Source organism: Euprymna scolopes, chromosome 28 (assembly GCF_053919585.1).
Source record: "Euprymna scolopes isolate OS-2025 chromosome 28, ASM5391958v1, whole genome shotgun sequence".
Taxonomy (NCBI): Eukaryota; Metazoa; Mollusca; class Cephalopoda; order Sepiida; family Sepiolidae; genus Euprymna; species Euprymna scolopes.
In genome coordinates this window covers 105,669,744-105,676,485 of record NC_136509.1, presented here as the reverse complement: position 1 = coordinate 105,676,485, position 6,742 = coordinate 105,669,744, and positions in this window count along the sequence as shown.

Sequence of the window (6,742 nt, the reverse complement as noted above, 5' to 3'; positions counted from 1 at the left end):
TGAGTTCCCAGTATTTATTCGCTAGTGTTGTTTTTATATAGTGTTTTTTATTGTTGAATGTACTTTTGTAGTCATAGTATCGGGTTTTGAAATCTAAGGAAGTCATGCCTACGTAATATTTCTTGTTATTCGGGGGGGGTCGCAAATATTGTTGCCTGATAAACTATCCTAAACCATTGGCTGATAGGAAGGGGCGCGGTGGATACTAGAAAGCTGATTGACTAACTAAAATCTCAATAGAAGAGGAGCATATAAAAACAATAAACAACCACACAATTCGTGCATAAGCTTGAGGAGTCCTAGAGTGGATGAAACGCCGAATATTCAGTGTAGCTTAATCGCCATATATATTTTATAAATTACTAACTAGCTCTACCTACCTATTTAGCACTTTTGAAGTAAATACTTAAAGTTTACGCATAAATCTGTACTTTCGTATATTAATTTTATGTGAGTAAATTAAGTAGTTATATAAATATATATATATATATATATATATATATATATATATATATATATATATATATATATATATATATTCAAAAAAGGTATTGTTAACTTTACTACTTGAGTAATTCTTTAAACTTAAACTCCGCAGAATAAGAAATTTATATATATATATATATATATATATATATATATATATATATATATCAATCAAGAAACTCGAGTTTTTCCCTAAAACTATGATCATTATAGGTCAGTCATTAAACGCAAACGCTATATACAAAACCTATATGATCATATATTATACCAATAATTGATGTGTGTTTCTGGAAATAATAAAATCAGATTTATTCGCATTCATAATTTCCAACATTAATTCAAGCATACCTGACTCCCTTAAATAGATCATACATACAGAAAGCCACAGTAACTTTTACTCACACAAAAATCTGACACCGACACCACAATCATACACTTGGATTTCTTCATAGTATAAATTTTCCATATTCGGCTGTCATTGTATCATTTTTTCTATTGCGTAATATTGTTTTTCAATCATTAAATCTGCTATGAATAAATGCGAATTGCTCCCTTGAGCTTACTTTCCTATTTTTACGGCACTTTGATTAGCTGGCTACAATACTATTCTGGAATAATCAAATTTAATTCCAAAAACTAAAACATGGCATCTCCATTTCTCTATTCAGTAAAAAGCTTTACTTGACAAAATTGATTTTTTACAAAAAAATGTTATTTACTGTTTTCACCTTAAACCAGGTATATTTCCTCTTAACTTAACTATTTGGAATCGTATCTAATAGGGAAATGTAGGAAATTTAGCAGCAAGATGTCTGTTCACATTATGTTTAAACTTCTGCAGGTTAGTATAATCAGGGAAGAGAGGAAACAGGTATTAAATTCCAAAGAACAATCTGAGAAAATTAACTATTAGAAGACTTTTCGGTAAATAGAGACCTCATCTATGAAGGGGTTGAATTTTGCTGCTTGTCAAGTTAGTCATGAGTATGTACCACAAAGGGACACTAGTGCAAAGAGATCATTAGAGCACATTCCATTAAAGTAAATAAGACACAATGATGCAACATAGTGGCGATAAGGAGAGACGTCAGATCTTAGCCAATAATGCGGGACCTATTAGATTTGAAACTCTTTTTTGGATCCTATCTAAGAATGACAGAATAGTAGTAGAGGCATCGACCTAGCTGTGTGAACAATACTCTATACATGGTCAATCTGTGGCTTTGTAAAAACTATAAGATACTATCTGGTGTCATTTTCTAGCACAGTAGAGAGAGTCCACCTTCTTTGCAGCAGCCTTAGCAATGTCTTCAATATATTTGTTCCAATTCATGTTTCCCGTGAATGTTAAACCAATGAGTTTGAAGGATGAGCTCTCAGGTATGGTGTTATTTGTCATGGCAATTGGTGGTTGAGAAGGTTTTTTTTTTTGTAGCACTTGAAGGAAAGTATCTTAGTCTTCATAGCATTTAATGTTACCATCCATTTACGACCCCATTCCACTATAGTTTAAAGGTTGTTTCCTACGATTTTTGCCATTGCCTGTGCATTCGTTTTTCCTTTACGTCTCGTATAAAGTGTGGTGTCATCAAATATACCCATCTGAGATGCAATTTTATCACGGAAGTCGTTTATGAATATCAGGAATAATAAAAGGTCAAGGATCGACCCCTGAGGCACATCTAATTTTATATCATGTGGTTTAGACCTACTGTCATCGAGAATAATCTGGACTTTTCCGTGCTAGAAAATGACACCAGATAGTATTTTATACTTTTTACAAAGCCACAGTTCGACCATGCATAGAGTATTGTTCCCACATTTAAGTCGTTGCATCTACCACTACTCTGTCATTTTTAGACAGGGTCCAAAAAAAAAGTTTCAAATCTAATAGGTCCCACACTATTATTATGGCAGTTAGAATATGCACAGTAAAATGGGCTTACCTAAATTCATACAGTTGGTTGGAAAGAAGCTTAGCATTTACAAGATGGTGGACCAGTGCTTAATTGATTAAAGAGTCAAAGATTTTACCGGAGAGGGGGCGGGGCTGATGAGGCAATAATTGAGTGTGTCAGTTCTTTTGCCAGAATTCTTGAATATTCTGGCATCATAAAGGCAATTTTAAATCGTAAGTTCAATTGCTTTAAAACAATATTTCACTGATAATGTCAATCCCGTTTGATCCTTGAAAATATTTTGTTATATTTGAGACAAAGCATCGTTGCCGCATTTGCAGAATGTAAAAGCCATTAAACTGCCGAATTCGGTTTGTGTATATTGAGACTTGTGAGTAACATTCATTAACTTTAAATTCTACTTTTTGGGGCAATTGCATGTGCAATTACATGTAAACAACCTAAAAAGGATTGGCAAAAAACGGAATAAAAACAATTAAATATGTTAGATTTTAAGATGAGTGATTACTTTCCTATATACATTTAACATAAAATGAGTACCCATTTCCAGCCACGTTGACGGTGAGTTTAGATATCTAACAGAATGATTTCTCAAATTTGGTGGAGGCATTTTATTTATTATTTTTTACTCATTTAATTTTTTTATCTATATATATAAAAGCGAAAATGTATGTATGTATGTATGTATGTATGTATGTATGTATGTATGTATGTGTGTGTATGTTTGTATGTCTGCTAAAAACTTTCGACAGACATAACAAAAATTCATAAATTTGGTCTCATATGAAAGCCCCATCCTTCGCCCGATAAATATTGAAAAATTGGCCAAAAACGTTAATTTTTTCACAATGAAATCAGGGGGGGGGGCAGTAAAACTGTCCTCTCATGACGATGTCGCTTCTACGCATGCGTCATACGACATCGTAACCTGATTCAGTTTAAAGATTTAAAAAAATTACCTAATTTCGTGTACGTCATGTTAGGTCAGTTGGTTAGAGTGCTGGGTCATTATCTAAACGTTTTGGGTTCGAATCGTGGTGTGAGATGTCTTTTTTTTGTTTCGATTTTTTAAATTTTAATATTGAAGCAGGGTTATTTAAGCCATTTTTCACGTAACGTTCGTTTTTCTGTTTTTTTTTTTTTTTGCTTCACTTATTCTTAGGTTTTCATTAACATGTACCACCCCCGACTGACCACACATACCCAAAAACACCCGGGCAACGCTGGGTACCCACCGATTTTTTAAATTTTGATATTGAAACAACCATTTTTCACGTGTTTTTTTTTTTGGGGGGGGGGGTATTTTTCAGATTTTTTAAAGAAGTTTTAACGGTCGTTTTTCTGTTTTCTTTTTTGTTTTTGTTCTTCCGATTTTTACATTTAACATCGTTCGTTTGCCTTACGTTAGTTTTTTTGTTTTTTTTTCGATTTTTTTAAGTTTTAACTTTTTTTATATAATATTTAATTTTTATTTAATATTTAAAAATATTTACTTCGCTTATTCTTATGTTTTGATTACCCCCCCCCCCCACCGCCGCCGCCAGGGTATCCCCCCCACCGCCGCCAGGGTACCCCCCCCCCCACCGCTTTATTTTAACGTTCGTTTTTCTGTTTTCTTTTTTTGTTTTTTTAGTTTAGTTTTTTTTTACTCCGCTTATTCTTATGTTTTGATTAACACCCCCCACCCCCGCCCAAGCACACACACACCTCCAAACACTCGAGCAACGCCGGGTATCCCCACCCCCGCTAGTTAATAATAAATCTCACCTGTCTGTTTGAATGTATGTATGTATGTATGTATGTATGTATGTATGCCTAAAACTTTCGACAGAGACGGCCGATTTTCACAAGATTGGTATCGTTTTGAAACTTGACCTTTTGGATGACAAATATTGAAAAATTGACCAAAATCATTAATTCCTTCACCCTCAACTGGGCACTTTTCTACGGGGAGGGGTCGCTTTTTTCGCCGATATTTTCGAAAGTCATCCTCTCTTTTCGATTGACTAGCCTTATTTAAACCTTCGCCACTTCCGGTTTGGCGATGGGTGCAACGGCAAAGACGTCAGGTTGTTTTTTTTATGTTCTTTTCCTCCTTCGCAGTACAGGTTTGAGCCTGCCTGCCTGTCTACCTACTACCACTTTTTTTTTTTTTTTGCTCAACACACACTCCAAACACCCGGGCAACGACAAGCACCTAGGCTAGTCTTAAATAATTCGCAATTGTATTCTTCATATCACCTGCACTGAAGATTAAACCTTCAATCTCCAAAAAGTGTTATCTACAACTGAATTTTACCTAGTACTTTATCCGTTATATGAGGAGGTCCTCATCTAAAAAATTCAGAAACCGCATTTTTTTTCCAGAATATTTCACATATCTTACTCCATACTCAGGTGCTGTAACAATACAACTGAAAGTGTTAAACTAGCCAAATTAGTTTTAATTTAAAGACTTTTTTTTAATATTTACAACGACCACAATTTCTTCTGTTCTTTTAACAATTAATTTATGTACACAGATAAAAAATATAAAACAATAAAAAATATGACTAACATTTTTTTACAAATGACATTCATTTAGTAAAATAAATTTAGCTTGTTAGATCGCATTGTCAATTTCACATCATCTATGACACTCTCATAATCAATCTTCCTACCAAAACCAATTAGTATTTTCTGTTTAAACGAGACAAAAAAAAAAAACATTTTAAATTATTCATTTGATTGTAATTCCTAAATATGAAATACAATTTTTTAATATTTTCCCTCACATCGGAAATTTACAGGCAAGAAAAATGATTTTTGTATTATTCGAACTACTGTTCTCATCTTGAATGTTGTTCTAACAGCATTTCAGGCAATTTAACCTCTGATCTTCTTCAGGTATATCTTGTCAAACTCAGGAATCATTTTGTCAAGCTCAATAATCTGTAGAGAATTTAGTAGTTTGTCTGTTACATTGTGTGACATAATGGATGAAGTACTAAGCAAAATTCAGTTCTAAATAACACTCTTCTGGAGGTTGAGGGTTTAATCTTCAACACAGGTGATACTAAGAATACAATTGCGAATTATTTAAAACTTCTACTTAGTCATGACTGAAGAAATGCTACCCCATGGTTCCACTCAAACTTCTATGCAAATTCCCAAGATTGACAGAAAGATTCCTGAGTTCAACAAGATACATTTGAGTAAGATCAGAGGATACATCAGCTATGAAAATAACACTCAAGGTGAGAACAGTAGTCCAAAGAATCTAAATTATTAATGCTCATCTAAAAAATTCAGACATATAAGATTTTTTTTATAAGTCCATGGTTAAACTAGATTTTTTTCCTAATAAAATAATTTTGAAGAAATTACCAAATCAAAATGGCTCTAATGTAAATCATTGTAAAAAAAAAAGAATAAACTGGATGAATTCAGAAATGGTAAAAAAAATTTTTTTTTTTTTAAATGGTCGTTACATTTTAACACAGACCCAACGTTTCATATGAAAGTCTTGCAAAGAAACAAAAGAAAGAAATTCGACACAAGTTTTTTTCACTGAAAAGAAAAGGCATTTATTACTGGTCGTTTCCACACTAAGCCACATTACATGTATTTCCCAAGTCAGTTACAATATGGTCGCATTCCGAATTTTCCACTTTAGGTCAATTAACAGTTTCTTTGTCTACAGCTATAACCAGCTGTTACATCTGTAATTTGTTCCACCATATATAGTCGTCCAATATTTTTGTTAAAAGTTCTGAGAATAAATAAGTCTTGCATCTTGTTAAAAAGTTCCTGTTATCTTTCACATGGTAAAAAAAAACTCTGCCATGTCAACACATGCTTTTTCTCCTTTTATGTCAACATGCTTCTTTTCCTTTTTTTTTCTCTTTTCTTCTTTCAATCTTGCTGTGACCTCACCCTGCATCACGGCTTGATCATTTGCATACATCAAGATGCCGATGATGCTGATACATATGTGTTAGTGGCTTCATTACACAAGGACATTTTTGAATTGCTGTCCAGAATTCAACCTAATTATTTTTATATATAAAAACACATTTTTTTACGATTTTTAATGATTTTAATAGTAAGTTGTATCCATTATAACACTGCCCTGGATCTCGTTAGTTCGAACAATGTTGTTTTCCTAATTATTATTAATTAATAGGCAGAGCAAAACACATCTCGCTTCACCATAAAATTTGATTTTCTTAGTTAAATAAAAAAACTATTACTATTTACTTAATTTTTGAAACATGACATTTTCATTCCGTGACGAGTATGTACATCATAAAGATTTTTTTATATTATTTAATTAAGATGAATTCTGAACAAGCACC